This window comes from Cupressus sempervirens, chromosome 6 (genome assembly GCF_028749045.1).
Source record: "Cupressus sempervirens isolate cs-2001-9-10 chromosome 6, ASM2874904v1, whole genome shotgun sequence".
Taxonomy (NCBI): Eukaryota; Viridiplantae; Streptophyta; class Pinopsida; order Cupressales; family Cupressaceae; genus Cupressus; species Cupressus sempervirens.
Window position 1 is genome coordinate 644,072,095 of NC_143123.1, and position 24,108 is coordinate 644,096,202.

A 24,108-nucleotide genomic window follows, 5' to 3' on the forward strand; every position below is an offset into this window, starting at 1 on the left:
GATGTGAAGACAACTTTCCTTCATGATGATTTGGAGGAAGAGATTTATATGTCACAGCCTGAGCACTACATTAATAAAGGTAAAGAATCTTTGGTTTGCAGATTAAAGAAGTATTTGTATGGTTTGAAACAATCTCCTACGATGTGCTACCTTAAGTTGGATGCCTTTGTGTTTTCAATTGGATTTGTAAGATTGAAATCAGATCATTGTGTTTATTTTAGATTTGAAAATGATCGACTTCTTACTGTTGCATTATATGTTGATGACATGTTGCTATTTGGGAAGGGTAAGGGTATGATTTCTTATTTTAAATCTCAATTGTCTGCACAATTTGAGATGAAAGATCTTGGGGCAATAAGATACATCTTGGGTATGGAAATAAGTAGAGATAGGTCTAATAGAAAACTTTGGTTGACTCAGACTAAGTATGTGAAGTTTGTGTTTGACAGGTTTAGCATGGCAAATTGTAGATCATTGTGTGTTCCTATTTCTATGGGAACAACATTATCTATAGTTGATTGTCCAAAATCTCATAGTGAGGTGGAGTACATGAGTAGAGTGTCTTATGCTAGTGCATTTAGTAGTCTTAGGTATGCTATGGTCTATACTAGACCAGACATTGCCCAAGTAGTGGGAGTTTTGAGCTAATTTATGGCTAATCCTAGGTGGATAAATTGGGATGAAGTTAAGTGTTAAGTAATTATTTAGATATTTGAGGGGTACATCAGATTACTCCATTTTTTATCATGGTAACTCTTATGGAGCTCTACACTCATTTTGTATTTGTGGGTTTGTGGATTTAGATTATGCAGGTGATATTAATAGTAGGAGATCCACCAATGCTTATTTGTTCACTATGTTTGGTGGTGTCATTAGTTGGATGAGTAAGAAAAAACTTGTGGTTGCTTTGTCCACTATAGAAGTTGAGTACATGGTTGCTACTCATGATTGTAAAGAAGCCATTTGGCTTTGGAGATTGTGTTCTGATATTGGTGTTGATGTAGGATAGATTACTATTTGTTGCAATAGTCAGAGTGCTATTTGCCTTGCAAAGAATGCAACTTTCCATGTCAAAATGAAGAATATTGATGTGTAATTTCACTTTGGGAAAGATATGGTGGAAGATGGAAAGGTAAATTTGGAGAAGGTAGATACTATAAATAATGTTGTAGATGCATTGACAAAACTAGTGGGCATAGAGAAGTTTAGATGGTGTTCAAAGTCTATGGGCCTTTCAGCCTATATCACTTAGTTCTTATTATGTTCCTATTGCTATTACAAGGTGTTTAGAAAGTTGGAGAATGTTAGGAATAAGGTGTCTCAACCTTGGATAATTCCCATTCTTTTCTTTTCTTTTTGTAAATGTATATTTTTCAAATAATGTAACTAAGTGTGAGTGGACTTTTTTGCAAATAATATAATTAACTGTGAGTGGACACATCTAGTTGGCATGTTGATGTGTCACTCCACTTGCAAGTGTCGGCATCTTGAATAGTGTGTAAGGAAATCATGAATAAAATGGTTATGATGGATTCTCATGACATGTAAGAGCTATCTTTGGAAGATTTAATTGTGTGTAAGAAAATCATGATTATAATGGTTATGAAAAATTCCTATGACACATAAGAGCTATCCTTGGAAGATTTAATTATGTATAAGGAAATCATGACTAAAATGGTTATGATGGATTCCTATGACATGTAAGAGCTATCTTTGGAAGATGCCTTAAAAATGGAAAGTGCATTATATAAGTACTTTGAGGGCTATAGATAGTAGAGTGTGAGTAGTGTATTGTTGTTTGCTATTGGATAAGTCTTCCATGTCTTAAAAGAGCTTGCACTACAAGTGTGTTGTAATCTTTGAGTTAAAGATAATACATTGTATAGGTTTTGGAGGGGTGGGGTTGTTTTACCAAAAGGTTTTTCCCCACCAACATATCTTTGTGATTATGTCTTATTATTTCTCTATCTATTTTTTTTATTCATGGTTGACTGCAATATTATTGTTTACATAATATTGAATCTATAATTGTAAGGATTTTAAAAGAATTTGCACAATATTTTCCTTAATAGATTAGTGTAGGAAGTTGTTTCCACATCTGAGTTTCCTTATAGACTTTATATCCATCTAATACACTTTAAACTTCTCACATGTTGCATAGGTGAAGAACATTCTTACTACTTTAATTTTTGAAATAGGAAAAAAATTCTTCATAGTCTATGCCTTCTTACTGTGAATATCCCTTTCATACCAATCTTGCTTTGTTCCTCACAACCTCACCTTGTTCATTCATCTTATTCCTGAAAACCCATTTAGTTCATATAGCATTCTTTTCTTTAGGTCTAGAAACCAATTCTTGTGTTTTATTTTTCACAACATAATTTAGTTCTTTCTTTATTTCTTGAGTCCAATGATCATCCTTGCATGCCTCATCTACACTCTTTGGTTCAACTTTAGAAATAAAACACAATTCATCATGTACTTTGTTTCTTGTCATAACTCCTTTGAATTTTCTTCCAATAATCTATTAACAATTAGATAAATGAAGATATGTAATTATTATCATTGATGGAAACACATAATGTACATGCTTACAGGAAACCTCAAAAATAAAGATACTTATCTTTTGGTTTAGAAAATTGTCTAAGTAATAATTTGTTATATAGCAATGTATTGTTTTGTATGTAACTTGTTACTGACATCATATTATGACTAGCAAATTTAGATGGAGATTGTATACATGTTGATGATGATATGTATAACCTCAAAAGTCAATATAGATTGTATGGAAAAGAGATGTTTTTGTTTTAGCAATGAAACAGGACAGTAGAATTAAAGGAAAGGAACTATTTTGTTTACAAAATAATTACTTGTCCAATTAAGACCGATATCCTATATGTTTACTCTAAGTTTTAAAAGTATATTATGGTCTTAGATGACCTAGAAAAAATTTGTGTAAAGTCATGGTATTTATACAAAAGACATCTTGCGAATTCAAGTTTAAGTTGTGCAAGTATTGTGATATGTGAACTTACTATGAAAGTGATATATGTTATTTTTCATAAAAGCTATTTTGTGATCCAAGATCATGTTGAAGATCAGAGATCAGTCAAGAAAGAAGTTATAGAATCTATATTCCAAAAGTATAATCACTTGTTTGGGCAGTGATTTCTTCTTGTAATTGGAAGTGCATGTTTGGGCAGTGGTCTCATCTTGCATCTATTGTACTACAACTCCTAATAGGGATTCAAAGTCTCCTGACAAGGACTTTCTATACTAAATTTTCTTATTGACTCCTAACAAGGTCCATCCTCTAACAAGGAACTTATATATTAGTATATTATCTAGTGGTTATCATCCCCACCAAGGTTTTCCCTTGGCTAGCGTTTCCCTAGTTAACAAAATATGGTGTTATGAGTTATCTTTGTGCATGGTTATTATTACTGTTCAACATTACATTATTACTTTGTTGTTTATGGTTTAAAGTAACAAATAATATCTAACCGTTAACTAAAGTTTGTAGACTACTTATTCACCCCCCCTCCCCCCCCAGTAATCCCTATTTCTAATAATTGGTATCAGATGATAAGATTGAATCTAGTCAATCTTTTGATAAATCTAAAAAAATTGTACAAGAAAAGGAAGTTGAGATAATCTCCTAAGGAAACTAGGTATAAATTTAGAGGTAAGTTTTTTTTACGTAATAAAATAGGTATGAAAAGAGATTGTAAAAATAAGTCATTTAATCATGTTAAAGATTTTTTATTGTCATAATTGTCATGGTATGGGTCATAAAGAATTGATTATAGGAAACCTAAATATGATAATGATAGAAGGAATAGTAGAATGTCTAGAAATACTAACCTTGTAGATAGAAGAGGATCTAATGAAAGGACATCAAGAGAAGGAAGACCTTATGAAGAAAGAAGATAGATCATTTGTTAGAAGTGTAACAAATTTGGACACATTACTTGAAACTGTCATGCACCTGATGATTAGCAGAATCCTAGAAGTAGAACTCTAGTATGTCAATTATGAAACAACTTCAATCATACAACAAAGTATTCCAAAATGAACAAAAACTTCAGAGATAGAAGGAAAAATGGAAGAAACTTTAGAAATAGGAGGAATGATGGAAAAAATGTCAGAAATGATAGAAGGGACCATGAGAAGAACTCTAGAACTAACAAAGACAATGAGGAACAAAGAAATGTAGTTGGTGAAATTTGAAAAGACTTCAATGAGGCATTTGTAAAGGATTAGAATCTCAAAAGAAAAGTTAGAAGATGATGAGACAAAAAGATCAAAGTCAGTTATCAATTTTGATTCAATTAAGTTGAATTAAGCTTGTTCATAGCGCCAGAATTTGAAACTTCATCTAGAGATCACAATAGAGGTAGCAAGGTTGGAAAAAGGTGTATCAAGATAGGTTTAGAATATATCTAAGCTTGCTTGTAGTTTGGGGCTTATCTAAACTAGTTAAGAATGAATTAAGAGTTACTATTATTACAGAGTAAGTCAATTCTATAGTAGAAGATAAAAACTATAGTAGCATCTAAAGATCAGATAGAAGATCTTGGGCAAATATTTGACTTTAAAATGTAATTGACATCTTTTTTGTGTTTGCAAAGTATGCAATTAATGCAAGTTCAAGTCGAAGGAATAAAATGGAGTAAAAACTTGATTACCATTTCATTATGATTACATCAAAAGCATAGAGCACTCAGAAGTGACTTGAAAAGGTGATTTTGAAGAAAGCCTTATTTTTGAAAGAGGTATTTTATCATTTATTTGCAGAATTTATTTGATAAAAAATTTATATTTGATAGAAAAATGGATATATTATTAGTTCATAATGTTGAGAATGAGTAGAGACCAAAATTGAAGATTGTTTCCATGAAACATATAGAAGGAAACCCTAATTAAACATTATCCATTACTCCAAACAATGTAGTATATATGGAAGATATAGGAAGTTATCTTACTAGTAAGTTTGTAAGTTTGAATCTATTCAGTGTGAGTATATGAACAAGGATATGGAACTAGTCCTTAATCATGATATGACTTTGAAACCTAGATTTGAACATTTAAGAGAACTAGACTTGTTCAAATATCATTTCTACTAAGAATTGAACACATATGAGTGGACGCAGATCATACTGACTAGAATAGATGATGGAAAACTATGGATGGAAGATAGTGTAGTTGATATTTTAGTTGACCTTATTAATGAGGTAATTGGTCTTAGTAAACAAGGTAGATTACTTATAGGTGAGAAATTGGTTAAGAAGAAACTTGAGAGCTATAAAAAGGTAGTGTATAATGGAAAGGCCATGGTGATTAGCACCATTAAACAAGATGATGTAAGATTCCTGAGTAGAATTATCACCTACTCTATATGTGCAAGTTCCAAGATTGATGAATTGTCAGCTATATTCATCTATATAGCCTACAAGATATGTTTTGAGAAGGAACAATTTAACCATAGTGAAATTCTAAGAATGAAACTTCTTAAGCACCTAGAGAAAATCAAAAGGACTAAGAATGGTGTGTTTAGATTTTAGTCAGTGATCAATCATTTATCTTTTCATGTACTTAAGAGATTTCCATATTTGTCAATCATAGAAATTATGAGCAATGAGAGATATAAATTGGATAAAATCATAGATGTATGTAGAAGACATCCAATAGATAAAATATTGGACAGTAGGAACTTTATAATGAAAACATTTCAGAATGAGATGAGACAAAGATTCAGAATTGCACTTGTAATTGTACACAAATTTAAAGAAGATATTTTTGTTATGGTTGATACAAATTTTACTTATATTAAAGCAATATAACCTCAATAAATATTTATTGATCCCTTAGGTTATGAATTGAGTGATGAAATAACAGTTGGATACATTGATTTATTGTTGAAATTAGAGAAGGACCAAGCTACTTGTATAGATTTGGAATTTATGATGAGATTACCCAATCAGCTCATTAGACATCCTTGGAGAAAGAATTTCACAAAAAAATAGAAATAATAATGAATAAAGATTTATCTAAGGTTGGTATGACTGAGAGTGAGTCACAAGAAGTCATGCAGACTATGAAACAAGGTATATTGAATGTGCAACTTTTGTCAATGTCTATTGTAGAGACATCTTCAAAATAGAACATTTCTAATGCAATAGTATCAGATGTTCAAGAAAGTGATCCAAAGAGGAAATAAGAGAGATTAGTGGAAGTCATGACCACCAAGACTAAAAGGGTCAAGAAACAAGCCACTGGACTAGGAAAGAGACAAAAGACATTGTTGAAAATTGTTGACTGTAGTGAAGAACAAGAACAAGAACAAGAAGCTAAATAGGAAGAGAGAGTAACTACTTCTAAACAGTTAGGAAGAAAAGCTTGGTAACCTTGGAAGCTAAAGATAGAGAAGATGAATTCAGCTATTGCTAATGAAGGAAACTTTGTTCAGATGAACACATTTTGTGACTTGTATAATAATTTTGAGAAATATTAGATTGATATCTCTACTATGAGATACATAATATCTAATAATCTAAAAATTAAAGACATTGAATGCATGGTAAACTAGAGTGTCTATGACAAACTCATTGAAAAAAAGGCACCATCTCAAGAAGAGGACATAAAACTTTGGAAGTCTATGATAAGAACAATATGCAAGACTAATGATGAAGAAGAAATCAAGAAATTGTTGAACAATATAACACCTTACTTGAGGAACAAGGTAAGACCATTCCTATATATGGTGGGTGAGAAAGATAAAATAAGAAGTGAAACTATAGCAACTATAAGTCAGATGATGATAGAGTCCAAGGCAACACCTTCACCAACACCCAAAACCTCGAAAGTGTTAGTAAGTGGTGACACAATTTAGATAGATCATACCAATGTTACCATTAACATTGATGATACTAACCCATTTGAAATTTACAAAAAAAATGAACCTCATACTGAGGATATTGAATATCAATTGAAGAAAACTAAAGAGGAAAAGAGGTTATTAGAGGAAGAGAAGAAGAAAATAGAAGAGACCAGGTAGAAATTGCTTGAAGATGAGATGAAAAGAAAAGGAAAGGAAGATAAGAAAAGATTAGTTGAAGAAGAAATGAAAAGGAAAATAGAGGAAGATAAGAAGAAGAGATTAGAAGAAGAAGAAAAGATAGAAAAAGAATGAAAGGAAATAGGAGAGGAGGAGGAAGAAGAAAGAAGAGTCAAAGAGGTAGCTAAAAAGAAGAAAAGGGATAAGACACTAAACCTTCTAGTTCATCTACTCTGCATTCACTTGCTAGCCTAAAAAATGATGATGATGATCAAACTGAATTGTTCTCATCTTTGTCAAAACTTATTAAGAAGAATAGGATAGTGAAGAGCCTATAGAGAACCTTGATTGAGGTTACTAATAGATTCAATAGTACTCTAGTAGTCCAACATATAGAGGCAGATCCTAAATAGAGGGCATAGGTAGTGCTAAAATCTTTTGATGAAAAATTTTCAAATTTTTTGAATGTTGCAAAAACAAAGGCACAAATCTCACATGATGCTAACTTGTTTAGCACTATTTGTCAAAACATCAAGAACAATTTGATAAGTCTTGATACTTGTATCAAGGAACTTTGGAAATGTCAATAGGATGGCAATATATTGTACATCAAGTGTACCCTATCTTATAAGTTGACTAAGGATATTGATAGTTAGATTGGGGGAAAGATGAGTGAGTTAGAGGCTCTATTTAGCCAGTTGCAACATCCTTCTAGTAAAATTGATGGTTTTGAAGGATAAGTGGCTAGTATTCATACTGAGATTAGGAAAATGGAACTTTAGAAGGAACAAATTTTGAAAATATTTTCAGATTTTAGAGATTTAATTTCTTTGAAAATATCTATTATTGAGAAATAGTTGGAGGAATATGTCAAGGCCAAGGACACTTATTCTAACTTTTTATACTCCGACCTCAATGCAATTGAGATTGAATCATATGCCTTATGTGCAATTCTCACCTCTACTGAATCAACCAAAAATACATGGACAAAATGTATGAGCAATCTTAAGGTAATTCTGATGATTGCATGAAAATATTATCAGCTTAAGGCAGAAGAACAACATTTTTGACAATAATGTTTGATAGTTTTTGAGATTCTGACCTTTATTATTGATATCAAAGAGGAAGAAGATACATAAGAAAATAGTAAATTAGGTAAAGGAGAAGACAAAATTGTAAAGTATGAAATCATATTGTAAGGGGGGCATATATGGACAAGTTGTAATAGATGTAATGTTACTATGCTTTTTTAAAGTTTTTGATACTTAGCCAATTTTCCCTATTTTGTTGCCATCAATGCCAAAGGGGGAGATTATTGACAATAAGATAAATGAAGATATGTAATTATTATCATTTATGGCAATACATGATGTACATGCTTATAGGAAACCTTGAAAATAAAGATACTTAGCTTTTGGTACTCAGAAAATTGTCTAAGTATGAATTTGATATACAACAATGTATTGTTTTGCATGTAACTTGTTATTGACATCATATTATGGCTAGTGAAGTTAGATGGAGATTGTATAGATGTTGATGATAATGTGTATGACCTTGAAAGTCAATACGGACTATACAAAAAAGAGATATTTGTGTTTTAGCAATGAAACAGGACAGCAAAATTAAAGGAAAGGAACTATTTTGTTTTCAAAATAGTTACTTGTCCAATTAGGGCTGACATCCTAGATGTTTATTTTAAGTTGGAAAAGTATATTATGGTCATAGCTGACCTAGAAACAATTTATGCAAAGGCATGGTATTTATGCAAAAGACATCTTGCGAATTCAAGTGTAAGTTGTGCAAGTATTGTGATATGTGAACTCATTATGAAAGCGACATATGCGAAGTTTTGTAAAAGTTATTTTGTGATCCAATATTATGCTAAAGATCAAAGATCAGTCAAGAAAGAAGTTAAATAATCTATATTCCAAAAGTCTAATTACATGTTTGGGCAATTAATGCAAGGGACTCCCCTTAATACCATAAAATCATAACAAAAACAAAGAAACAACAGCAAATGTGAGAAACAAAATATGGAATTCTTATTATCATCACAAATACAAAATTATAGAATTCTCAATTACAATATGCTAACCCATGTGGGCACCTTCATTAGAGTAATCTGCAAGATAGCGTTGCGAACTATCACCCAGAGTTGTCCTAGACAATGTTCAGGCCTTTCTTAAATAGGTAGTTTCTTGCCGCCTGGGAAGGTTCTAGATCCTCAAACTTAATACCTAGGGCTAATTATACATGTAGAGTTGGCCAAATACATCTTTGACAAATTATTTTAGAAATTTTGGTAGCCCAACTTCTGAAGGCCATAACTCACGAACTATTTCTCTAATTGGCTATTATAACCACTTTTCAAAAATGCCATCTCCTAATCTACAAGCTAAGAATGGTACAAGCACCCTTCCCTCACATTTTTGAACCCCATACGGGCACTCTAAGGCCTCTAATGGTGAGCTTGGAGATTTTTCTACAAATTTTTCCAAAAAAAATCCACAATAACTTCTCTAATACTTAAGCTAGATCAATGAGATTTTTATGGTGGGCTTATATCTCTAAAATGAACCTTCCTGTAGAAAATGAGAACATTCCAAGCTCTTATGAAAAACTTACTAAAAATAGCAAGTTCCCATAAATAGTAACCACCCTATCTACTAGTCCTTATTAAAATAGAAAAGGCTGAAAATAAAATATTTTTGGGTGATGCAAGATTGCCCTTATACCCAAGATGCTCCTACATTAGACACCTGAGATAATTTGAGAAGTGACCCTGTCACATCTCAGTTGTTTAGAGGAAAACCAAGAAAATTGACCTCCTCCTTTGCTAGTGTAGTACCTAGAAAATGGGTTAAATGCATAACATACTATGAGCAATCACAAACTCAATCAACATACATTAGCACCCACTAATCTACCATGAAAGCCAAACTAATCAAAAGAAGAAAACACAAGGTTAGAAATCCCTCTTTTGTTTGTAGCTCCCATGTCCTTCTTTCTTCTCCAAATGATTGTAGCTCCAAAGTTTCCTATAGTACACACAAAATTGAAGCAAAAGTCTATGATATGGATAATCCCATTAGAATACTTGAAGTTGTGATTTAAGCTTGAGAGAAAATGATGTGAAAATGCAAAGAATCTAAGGACTTGAAAATGCTCAAGAATTAGGACCTTAAGGACTCAAGAATTAGGACCTAAGGACCAAAAATGAGAGAAAGAGTGTTCATTTTATAATGAGCATGGAGGATGAGAGTATTGGATTTGTCACCATGGATATGTGATGTGGCAAGAGATTCCTTTGAGAATTGATGATGTATGTGACACAATATGCCAATTGTAAGATTCTATGTGATGCAGGAGCATCTAGAGGTATGAGGGCAATCTTGTGTCATCAAAAAAAATGTACTTAGAGTTAGTTTATGATTCATGTGTTTTCATTTTTGGATACCCATTTGGGTCAAATAAAGGTTCCAACACTCACAATTCCACTATTCATGTTCTGGGTTAGAGTTTTTAATCACTTTGGGATACGTGTAAATGCCAAAAAAATAGGAGTATGTAATTGAGCCATCATTTTGGTGAAATAGAAGGTTTAAATTGGCCAGATGAATGTAATTTTAATTTAGAGCATTCCAGAAAAAGAATCAGGTCAAAAGGCCCCACAGTTTGAAAGTTATTGCAATTTTTCAATTTTTGGAGACCTCCTAAGAAGGCTTCAAAGTAAGGTTAGGGGCATTAAATTGGAGCTATGGTTCAAAATTTATGCCTCCCAAAAGTTTGATTACCATTTCTAGATTCTTCTAATTTTGTGTCGACTTCTAATGTGACTTCTAGAGCCTTCTATTTGGTCAATGGATGCAAACTAGCACTTTCTAGAATGTATTCCTAATCCTTAACCCTTTGGGGTCTATTTAAGAACATTTTTGGCATTGTAAAAGGTAGTTCAGAGTGGAGTTTGAGAGAAGGTACTAGGAGAAGAATTTATCTCCAGATTTATGTTATTGTAAGCCCATAGGGCATGTTTTGGAGTTTTTTTCTCTGCACTAAGTGTACTAGCATATTTTTACAGTTAATAAAATGTTCCTTTTCCTGTGTGTCCATTCTGTGCTTGGATTGTGTCCCCATCACTATGATGCATGGAAGTCAAACTTGGCTAAATGTGGAAGAGAATCTATGATGCATCATAAGACACCTCACTCCCACTTAAAGCCAAGAATCTATGACAAAAGCCAAATAGGGGCATGCGTAAGAGAATAAGAATATTTGATTATGACATATCTTATCCAAATTTCAAAGGAGAATCCATGAGGTGTCATATCCAAGTGTCATGATGCTGTCAATATTCTATGGAATATTTGAATTAAAAATCCTTTATTCCAAAAAATAGAAATTACTAAAAAGTGGAATTAATGATGGAAAATGTGACTTAGGAAATTAAAAATTTCCATGGTTTGCGGAAAATGAATCAATTAACTAATAGAATTAATTAATTGAGGATGATAATTAGGAAGAATAATTAGAAAGAATAATAGGATTGAATTATGGGTTATTTAATCCTAGAGAGAAAATTAGTAGATGATTGGCCAAAATTTATTAAATAAGTATGATGGTATCCTTTGATGAAGATGTGATAATGATTATAGATCGAATAAGATGATGATGAGTAGACCAAAGCCATGATTAGATTGATTGATTGAAATTGATAACATGACATGAATTGATCGATATGTAACATTTAACTGACAACGTAAATGCTACAAGATCAAAATTGATTGATAAGGTTGATCATAATAACATCGACGGACACTGTCAATATTATTAAAATGGTTGATAATGCCATGATCCAACATTGAAAGCCTCAACAATGTCAAATATCAAATGAAATGAATGATAGTTTGACCTAGCACTAAGAGCTACGGCTGTACTAAGGTTAGATTGATAAGATCGAAAGGTTGATAGGTTTCCAAGCCACTGAAAGCCACAACAATAGCTAGGATTAGATAAATGATGATTGATTTAGGATGTCTGATATTTTTTGAATTGATTAGGATTAATTTTGAGTGATTTTGAGTTGATTTGGGGTGATTTGGAGTTGATATGAAATGGTTTTGAGTTGATACAAAATGATTTTGAAATGACATGAGATTGATGTGAAAGAGGATACAAATGATAAAGTATGATCAATTTTGGTCAAAAGATCGAAGTTAGTAGAATGAGAAAATGGGACAAATTAGTATGAAGAAGTGATGAAACCATAGATGCGAACCATTTTTTAGCATCTACAACTAGCCATGATGAATCTTCAATTGGTCTCCCTTTCCATTTGACTACATATTCCTCATAAGTTCTATTTCTAGTACCTTTTCCAATATAACTGTCTAGTATCTCCTCAATCTCCTTGGTAGCCAAACTAGCTATTAGAATGCTCCACTATACTTCTACAACTTCATCTCCATCACCTCCTTCATAATACTCTATCAAATCTAAAATATTAAATAATAGTTAAATATTCAATTCAGTAGGCAACTCCACTTCATACACATTTCTAGAATCATGCCTCTTCACTATCTTGCATGGTCCAAACTTCTTCATCTTCAGCTTATTATATGTACTAGACTAGAAAATGTTCCTTTCTCAAATGAACTATGACTTCATCTCCAATCTAAAATTCCTTATATCTCCTTTTCACATCTTCCTTAGCCTTATATTGTGTATTGATCTTTATGATGTTCTTCCTCACCTCCTCATGGATGTTCTCCAAATATTTAGAAAAATCTTCTACTTCAGCGCTACTTATCTCTCCTTTATCCAACTTCCTCAATTCAAAAACATTTTTGAGACTACTCTCATATATAATTTGGAATGGTGATTTACCAATACTCCTATTGATAGAATTATTATATGCAAATTCCACCTATGGTAAAATCATATCCCATCCTTTTGGTCTATCTCCAACCAAGCATCTCAACAAGTTTCCCAAACTGTGATTCACAACTTCTATCTGTCCATCAGTCTATGAATGATGTGATGAACTAAACTTCAAATCTATCTTCAACTTCTTCCACAATGTATGCCAAAAATATCCAAAAAATTTGGTATCTTGATCTGAAGCTATACTCTTTGGCAGACCATGTAATCTTACCACTTCTCTAAAAAACAACTCTGCTACATGAACAATGTCACTAGTCTTCTTGCAAGGAATAAAATGTGCCATCTTTGAAAACCTATCAACTACCACAAAAATAAAATCATGCTTGCATTGTATCCTTAGTAATCCAAGAACAAAATAAATGCTAACATCCTCCCACAACTTCTCTAGTACAAGTAATGGCTGATACAACCCTATGTTCTACTTCACTCCTTTCGCCATCTGACATACTTGGAAACTTTGTACAAACTTCATCACATCTTACTATAATTGTGGCCAATATTAATTTTGGGAAACCAAAGGTATAGTTTTATCTTTGTCAAAATGTCCAACCAATCCTCCAATATGCTTCTCCTTGATGAGGTTCTCCCTCATTGAACTTCTTGGAATGCATAATTGGTTTCCTTTGAACAACATATTATCTTGGATCATAAAATCCAACCACTTTGTCCTATCAAGTGTAATAAGTTCTGTACAAGCCTTCTATACTTTACCAAAATCAAGATCATCTAGATATAATTTACTAAGTTCCTTAAACCCAACCACCTCTATCTACATTTATATTGACAAAAGTTGTCTTCTACTAAGGGCATCTGCAACTTTGTTAGACTTCCTACTTATGTGTTTCAAAACAAATGTATAGCTTTGCAAAAACTCAACCCACTTTAAATGTCATTGGTTCAATTTTCCTTGACTATTGAAATATTGCAAAGCTTGATGATTAGTTTACAAAACAAACTCCTTGGGAAGAAGAAAGTGTCTCTACTTCTTTAATGGTTGAACTATAGCATAAAATTCCTGATCTTAAATAGAATATTTTGTTTTTGCATCATTCAACTTCTCACTAAAATAAGCAACTAGTCTACCTTCCTGACTCAAAATAGCTCCTATTGCAATACCACTAGCATCACATTTTACTTTAAACACCTTGTTAAAATTAGGAAGTACTAAAATAGGCTGCTCATTAACTTTCTATTTCAACATATTGAAACTCTTATTTGCTCCTATAGTCCACTTAAACACTTTTAGGACTATCTCCTCTCATTGTTTCAGTCAAGGGTCCACAAATATAGCTAAAAATTCTTATGAACTTTTTGTAAAATGTAGCTAGTCCATGAAAATATCTTACCTCTAAAATACTCCTTGGAGTAGGCCATTCAAGGATAGCCTTTACTTTCTCTAGGTCCACTTCTAGACCTTCTTCTGAGACTACAAACCCCAAGTAAACCAACTCCTTCTTTACAAAATTATACTTCTTCTTATGAACAACTTTTCTTCCCTCAACTTTTAAAACACCTTGCAAATATGGATCAAATGCTCCTCTAATGTCTTACTAAATATCAATATATCATGTAGGTAAACAATGAAAAAATTACCTAGAAACTCCTTCGGTACCTCATTCATAAGCCTCATGAAAGTGTTCAGTGCATTGGTTAGCCCAATAGGCATGACTAACCACTCATGTAGTCCTTCCCTTGTCTTCAAAGTAGTCTTCTACTCATCACCTTCTGTAATACAAATCTGATGGTACCCACTCTTTAGATCTATCTTTGTAAAATACTAAGCTCCACTCAAAAATTCCATAATATCATCCACACTTGGCAAAGGAAATCTATACTTGATGGTGATCTTGTTGATATCATGAGAATCTATGCACATTTCTCATTTCCATTCTTCATTGGAGCTAACACTATTGGTACAACACATGGACTTAGAATCTCTTGAATCAACCCCTTCTACAAAAACTCATGAACTTTATTGTTCAACTCTTCACTTTCTTCTAGTGTCATTCTATGCACTGCCTTGTTTGGTAAACTAGCTCCTAGAACCAAATCCATCCAGTGATTGATCTTCATCATTGGGGGCAATCCATCAGGTACATTATCTGATATAATATCAAAAAACTCTTCCAACATATCTACAACTTTTGCAGGTACCTCCTCTACTTCTTCTTTACTATCTTTACAAATTATAGCAAAACACATATGCTCATGTTTCATACCTTTAAGAAACTCTTTTCCATCAACAAAACATATTCTGGTAGCACTACATACTTTTTCTTCTTTATCCTTCAACTTATGTTTCACTCCATCCTTAGTTAGAATGTAGATATTTTCTCACCCATCATGTATAGCATGCCTGTCAAACTACCATGGCCTACCAAACAACATATGACATATGTCCATAAGTATGATATCACATAGTACCTCATCCTGGTAGCTTCCAATCTTGAACTTCACTGAGCACTACTCATTAACCATAACCTTATGGTTATCTTGTACCCAAGCAATACGGTATGGATGTTGATGTTTCTTTCTCTTCAACTTCAACTTGGTGACCATCATTTCTAACACTAGATTGTCAGTACTTCCACCATCAATGATCACATCACAAAACTTATCTTCACATCTACACCTTGTTTGAAACAAACTCCTTCTTTGATCAAGTTCATTCTCACCACTTAGCAAGACTCTTCTTTAACTAGGACTTCTCCTCTTTCAACATCTTCAAAATGTGAGGATCTAGCATGTTCATCAACATGTGCAACTCTCACCTAACCTTCTATTGTTTGATCAATCCTTCCTTGGCATTGGGTACATTCAAATGATGTATGCCCTTCTTCTCCATAGTGAAAACATTTTCCATAGAAGCCTCCTCTTCTAGATCCTTGTCCTCTGCATCTTGCTCTCTGATCTCTATTGTTCTAATCTTGGAAATTATTAGAATTGTTTCCTCTTTAGTTTTTGTTGATATTTCCAACCTCATCCTTATTATTTTATTCATCATTACAACCTCCATAAGATCATCCACCAGATCTTCCACCACGACCTCTTCCACTATTCTTATTGTCAAACTTCTTGCTCAATTTCTCCTCAACTCTTAGGGCAAACATATATGTCTCCTCAATACTACTCATTTGAACTAGACTTAGCTCATCCTAAATGCTTGGCCTTAACCCATGAAGATAGAGGATGACTTTCTCCTTATCAACTTCTACATGGCTAGTTCTAATTAGAACTTGGTAGAACTCTTCAGTATACTCTTGAACAAATTTTCCTACTTGCTTCATTCCTTGCATCTTCTTTAACAAATCAAGCTCATAATCCATAAGAATAAATTGTTACTTCATTTTAACTATCATCTGATCCCATCTGGTGATTTTTTCCTTTCCCTTTCTATTTTGCTCCAAGTAAACCTCTTACCACTAGATCTTTGCATGTCTCTTCAATTTTTCCTTTGCAAACTTGAATCTATCCAGATCCTCAATATCTTCATACTCAAAGTACTCCTCTAGCTCACTGATCCAATTGATCGGCTCTTCTAGGTTAAGATTTCTTGAAAATGTGGGAACCTCAAACTTAGGTCTTTTCCCAATCTTATAGATGCCCCTAAAAAGCCTCTCCTCCTCTAGATTTAGAACTACCTCTACTTCAATATTTTATTCTACTTCATCCTCATCCTCACTCTCATCTCTCATAGGAAGATTTATTCCTCTTCACATTTGTTCTTCCAATGTTTACATTTTACTTTAGAGGCCTTGAAAAGCCTTAGGTGTAACACCTACAACTCTTCCACCATGCTCTCTTCGTGGAGTCATTTTTGCCCTTCCACTAAAACCCTAGTACAAATTACCTCACAATCAGTGATCTATCTACATGCTCAACCCAAACCATGATCCTAGTGCAAACTACCTCACATTTGGTGATCTATCCTCACACTCAGGAACTCCCTCTCTAATACCACTTAATGTAGGGGACTCCCCTTAATACCATAAACTCGTAACAAAAAAAAAAACCAACAACAAATATGAGAAGCAAAATATGGACTTCTTATTATCATCACAAATGCAAAATTACAAAATTCTCAATTACAATATGCTAACCCAAATGGGTGCCTTCATTATAGTAATCTACAATATAGTGCAGCGAACTATCACCTAGAGTTGCCCTAGACAATGTTCTGGCCTTTCTCAAATAGGCAGTTTTATGTCACCTAAGAAGGTTCTAGATGCTCAAACTTAATACCTAGGGCTGATAGACCCTAATAATACACATAGAGTTAGCCAAATACATCTTTGACAAATTATTTTAGAAATTTCAATAGCCCAACTTCTTAAGGCCATAACTCACAAACCGTTGCTCTAATTGGCTATTATAACCTCTTTTCATAAATGTTAGCTTCTGATCTATAGGCTCATAATGGTGCTACCACCCTTTCCTCGAGTTTTTGAACCCCATCTAGGCACTCTAAGGCCTCCAACGATGAGCTTGAAGATTTTTTTACAAATTTTTCAACCAAAAATCTGCAATAACTTCTCTGATACTTAAGCTAGAGAAATGATATTTTTATGGTAGGCTTATATCTCTAAAATGAACCTTCCTATAGAAAACAAGAAAATTTTGAGCTTGTATGACAAACTTACTAAAAATAGCAAGTTCCCATAAGTAGTAGCCACCCTATCTACTAGTCCTTATTAAAATAGAAAAGGTTGAAAATAAAATATTTTTGAGTGATGCAAGATTGCCCTTACACCCAGGATGCTTCTGCATCAGCAATGAGCTCTTCTTGTAATTGGAAGTGCATGTTTGGGCAGTGGTCTCATCTTGTATCTACTATACTACAACTCCTAACAGGGTTGGAATCTCCTAATAGGGATTTAAAGTCTTCTAACAAGGACTCACTATACTGAATTTTCTCATTGAATCCTAACAGGGTCCATCCTCTAACAAGGAACTTATACATCAATATATTATCTAGTGGGTATCATCCCCACCAGGGGTTTCCCTTGGTGAAGGTTTCCCTAGTTAACAAAATATGGTTTTATGAATTATTTTTGTGCATGGTTACTCTTACTATTCAACATTACTTTATCACTTTTCTATGTATGGGTTAAAGTAATAAATAATATCCAATTGGTGAATAAAGTTTGTAGATTACTAATTCACCCCCCAGTAATTCCTATTTCTAACATAATTTGTTCAGTAGGGTGATTTTTTTCAAATTTATATTTGATATAGATATTGTTGTTTCAATTCTAACTTCTTCTCTAGGTTCATATCTTGGTTCTTCTCTTTGTTGAAAAATTTGAACATCATTCTAAAAATCATTGTTAGCCTCAAATAAAACTTCAATATTTTCTCTAAAAGCTTTAGGATTATCTTCTTCTTCATCAGAATTATAATCCAACATTCTTTCTTTTACACCAAAATTTTCATCCACTTTCACATTTGCACACTCAACAATAGTCTTAGTTTATTTATTAAAACATTTATAAGCTTTTATTTTCAATGAATAACCAAGGGATATACCTTCATCACTTCTCATATCAAACTTACCAATGTCATCATCTCTCTTTATGTTACAGTTACTTCCAAAAATTTTGAAATATTTTACTGAGCGTGCATGTCCAAACCATAATTCATAGGGAGTCTTGTTTATACATTTCTGATCTCCACTCTATTCATGGTGTATACTTTTGTGTTTACTACTTCTCTCTAAAATTTCTTGGATACATCATTTCTCTTGTTGCTTATGTTACAGACCTATTTTTTCTTTCAATAATCTCATTTTTCTGAAGGGTCTTAGGTGTTGATAGTTGTCTCTTAATACCATTTTCTTCACAAAAGGTGTTAAACTCTCTTGAAGTAAACTCTTCACATCTATCTGACCTTAAAAATTTTATCTCCAAATTAGATTCATTTTCAACTCTATTCTTGAACAATTTAAACTTTTCAAATGCATTAAGCTTATCTTTAATAAATGCTACCCACATCATTCTACTAAAATTGTCAACAAAAATCATAAAGTATCTTTCACTATAGAATCCTCTTGTTCTGGTAGGACCACTCAAGTATATATGAACAATCTTGAATTTTATTGTGGTAGTGATTTCTTTCTAGGAAAATAAAATTTCTTCTGCTTAGTCATAACATATTCTTTGCAATTTGTAGGTAGATCTCTGACAATAATTGTATGGCTAGCCTTCACAATATTATCAAATTTTATATGAAAAAATCTTCTATTCCATAACCAACTATTATAAACCTCTACAACAAAAAAATTCATCTCTATAGGGTTCAATTGAAACACATTATCTCTACATTGTCTACCAGCAACTTACCATCTTTATCCTTGATGATACATGTCTTCTCTATGAATTTCAACTAATAACCTTTATTAATCAACTATCCAACACTCAATAGATTATGCTTTGATCCATCAACAAAATAAACATCACTAGTGTTAGTATTTCCATCAAGAGTAATAGATCCAATTCCCTTGATATGATAGGCCACATTGTTTCCAACTCTAACAATTCCTCTGTCATGATTATTGAACTTAACAAACTTATTTATGTCTCCAATAATATGATGTGAACATCCACTACATGTAGTCCTCAACTTGTGAAACTAGGGCTTTCTCTTCTATGATTTTAGGATTTTCTTCTTTTATAGCAACAAATCCTAATTTATCATCACTTTCATTTTGAACTCTTTCTTCAGACTCATCATCTTCATTTACATACAAACAATCTCTAGGTCTTCTAGACTTGAAATTATTCTTATACTTTTTCTTGTTTTAGGAGACTTAGAAGCATAATGACCAAATTCATTGCAATTCCAACATTTAAAGACTCTCTTACCATTTGGTTCTCTTCTTACAAGTAGGGTGATTCCTTCTCTAATTCTTCTATCCTCCTTAGATCTAGATCTATTGCTACTAGCAAAGTCTCCACTGGTGCTTACACTTCTTGATAAAGAAGAATGAACACTCAATGCACTAAAATTTGTTTCCACTCTAGGAAATTCTCCAAATTTCTTCAAGCTTACTTTTTTAGATTCCAATTTTCCAAGTAAAGTCTCTCTAGTAACTTCTTAGTACAAAGTATCACTTGTTTAATCGTCTGTACTATCTATTTGAATGGTGGCATCAAATTTTTCAAAATCTTCCATATAATCTCATCTTCATCTTTAGATCCATATAATCTCTAATATTCTACCAATATAGATTATCATAGATTCATCTTCCATCATTTTAGCATCTAGAAAAAAACATATCTAATTATATAGTCTAATTATTTTAGCATGTTTATCACCCACAAAAGTGGATTCTAAGGCCATCCAAATTTCATGAGATGTCTCTAAAAAAATTATTTGACTGTATTCGTTCTCAAGAAGAGATGAATATAATGCTTCTCTAGCAATCATATTACACATAAATAGTTCACTTTTAGCTTCACTGCATTCCTCAAGTTTGATTTCTTCCTTAATCTCCTTTTTACTTTTTATCATTAGCCCATACCTTGGACCCATACATAGAAAATGAGTCTTCATCTTCTCCTTCCAATTGTCATAGTTAACTCTATCAAATTTAGGACTTTCTTTTCTAAAGTGACCCTCCATCGATCTCCTTAAGTTGTTAATCTTTTTCTTCAAGGACCTAATGCTCTAATACCTATTATTAGAAAGTAAAGCCCAACAAGATAATTAGGGGGGAGGGGTGAATTAGTTATCTAGCTATTAATACATTTATCAACTTTATAAATCCTTCAGCATGTGAATAATATGATTAGGAACCATAAGAATATACATACGTGCATAATAACACCAGATACATTAACTAGGGAAACCCTTGATCAAAGGGAAAGCCCTAGTGGAGATGATACCCATAAAATGATGTACTAATATTAAAAATCCTTGTGAGAGTATGGACTCTATTAGGAGCCAATGAAATACATTCAATAGATATTAGTGCTTGTTATGAGACTTTGAATCCCCATTAGGAGATTCCAACCATATTAGGAGTTGTGCCAACCCTATTAGGAGTTGTAGAAGGAAAAAGGACCTATTGTCCAAACATCTTCAAGGGTAAGACCACCAAAATCACTATCCAACTAGTCTTTAAATTATTCCTTGTAGAATAATTGAAATGATATAACCTCATCTTCTTCTTTATTCTCTTGACTGTACCAAACCTCTTTTGATCTCAATACCAAATCACCAACTTTGCATCCAAATAATCCCTTGGATCACTTACTTGCATTAATCAAATACTTTTCATATCACACTTGAATTCACACATCACAAGAAGGAAAATAATCTTCCTTCATACCATGTCCTCAAAATAAATCCTTGAGTTGGCTTTGAGGCTTTCCTAATTAATTTTAATAGGACCACATTAAGATAAACAATCATTTTACAATTAAAAATCTTTGTTAGCTCTCATTCTTTACAACTTCTCACACATACAACCTCTAACCTTGTGCACTTGGTGATATCATTAAAAAACTATTTTCTATCATTGTCTAACTTTTCTTATCATGATTCCATCTCAGTTAAGATATACAAATCAACCATCAAAAACCACTTATTAGGTACTCTATCTGCTCACTGTCTCCTATAATTCATGCATAACTTTCACATGTCTTCTAATCTTTACACGCATACTTGTCCAATTTGTTAGGCTACAATGTAGAACATAAAGTCTATAAAGGAGAAGTGATATCAAAATTTAAAGTCTTCAACTTTAACAAAATAAAAGTGACATTTGTGCTTAGAATTTGAAGATGATGTAAACTACTGAAATGTGTAAAATTGGATGAAGTTTATGTCTATAATTTTTTTTTTTTAATTGAGTGAAATTTTTATTTATTTTTAAATTTTTTAAGTGTGTTTTTTAATTTTTTAAAAATACTAAAAATATAGAGTTTTTTTCCCATCAAATAAATATATGCAAGTGTTCATATTTTGGTTTGATTTTGAAATATGTTAGAGTTAACATTTATACCTAGTGCACTGAAAAAGAAAAATTGAAATTTGGCTAATATTTTTGAAGTTATAACTAGTCAAAGTCAAGGTTATCAAAAATTGACAATTTTTTTCTCCCATCAAACTTTTTCCATCAAATCTACATTTTTTTTTTAAAAATTACATATTCTTGAAGAAGACTCTCTCCTCTAGTGCAACATTAAAAAAATAAATAAATAAATAAACATGATTTACTATTTTTTTCTTATTTTTGAATAGACATCTTCCTGAATCTTAAGATACCTACTTGTAATATTTTCAAATTATAACATATTATTCATAATCAAAATTTTATAAAAAATTATGTGATCATAATCATGACTCTGAGAACTAAAAAAGTATATTTTTAGTTTTTAAAAAAACTTCAATTTAGTAGGTTAAATTGGCCTTCAAAGTGAGATGTTTACAGAAGTTATATTTTTGCTTGTTTGGCTGCCACATAGACAGTTTTGACCACAACCGTTTCGGTCGAAACTTTTCCGGCCGAAACACCTGTTAGCAAAATAAATCGCTAGTAGTTAATGTGACTATTTGATATTTTAAAAAAAAAAAATTCTTTTTTTAAAAATTAAATATACAAGGACAATGAAAATTGGAAGAGGGTTTTCAAAAGACAATTAATTTTGATGCAATTTTCAACAACTGTTCTGCGGATTTAATCAATATTGCAAAGGATCGAATACTTTGAAGGTTCTTTTTTTTTTTCATCTTATTATTTTTACTTTTTTGTATTATATATTGAACCATTAGCTGATATTTCATGAAATCTAAATTTATTTATTTTTCTTTCTATAGGTTGAAATATTCAATGGGTAGTAAAAGGAAAAGATCAAGGAAATATGATAGAAAAAGAGATGACAAAATGAAAGGCCATAGAACACATGATCAAAACCAACCTACTAAAATTCATGAACATGATGAGATTCATGAAGAAAATGAAAGTAATGAAGCAGAAGAAATTAGCAGTTCTATTGATAGAGACAAATTAGAAAGCATAAAAAATTTGATGGATTTGGATGAAGAACTACTTTTTAAAAAAATTCCATCTAAAGATATGATAAATGATAACACTATCAGAAAGCATTGTCAGAACATGTGGGATGAATATTTCAAGGATAAAAGTATATTTGGACAAGCACAATTATTTCTCAAGTTATTTAGGAGAAAAGATATGAGACCTGTTTTAGAGTTGTTGGGTGTTGATAATAGGAAAAGCCATGCCCATAATATTAATAAAACAATAGTTGAAAACTTGCAAAATGCTTATAACAAAATTGACAAGACAACTTGAGGAGGTGATTTGAGTAATGCACGCAGAGCATTGATGACTACTATATCGAGTAGAAAATTGACACAGAGAAAATAGGTACGTGCAATTTTTGATGTACTACATATATCTAGAAGAACTGTCTAGAGATACATCAAGAGGAGAAATATGCTAGATGATAACATTGAGAATAATTAGGTGAATATTTGTAGAGTTCCTCGAAAAGACAGGATTTTTGAAGAAGTAAAAAGACAAGTTATTGAATTTTGGACCATTCTCATGTTTCTTCCAACAGGCGTGATACTATACAAATTAAAGATCAAGAAACAGGGGCCAAAATTGAACATCCAAAACATTTCATAGATATAACTCAAAGTGAACTTTTTGAAGCATTCAAAAAAGAATTTTCAAATGTCAAAATATGTCAGAGAATGTTTGAGAGTTTACATCCTTCCTTTGTACGCATAAATAAGATGCGTGAAACTTGTTGTTGTAGAAATCATGTTGAATTTGGTCTACACTTGCAATCATTTAAAAAAGTTATGGCAGTACTTGATCCTAATTTGGTCATCCCTAGTAGTACAACACAATTTGTGAGGTCCATATTATGTGATAAATTAGAAGATTCAGATGAATTCAAAGTGCAATGCATCAAAAATTAGTGTGAAGATTGTGCAGATTTACACAAATTTTTTAAAATTATGCAAGTTGAGAATATTAATGAATCCGCACCAGTTTCATGGATGAGATATGAATATGAGACATACCAAAATAATAGAGGAGATGAATCCAAAAAAATTGTATTGAAGTAGAGTGAATT

At 32.2% G+C, this 24,108-nt stretch overlaps 1 pseudogene; it reads right to left on the reverse strand.

The window, feature by feature from the left end:
• The window catches only part of LOC149553865 (pre-mRNA-splicing factor ATP-dependent RNA helicase DEAH1-like), an 84,686-nt pseudogene that overhangs the window by 20,605 nt on the left and 39,973 nt on the right, over positions 1 to 24,108 (reverse strand).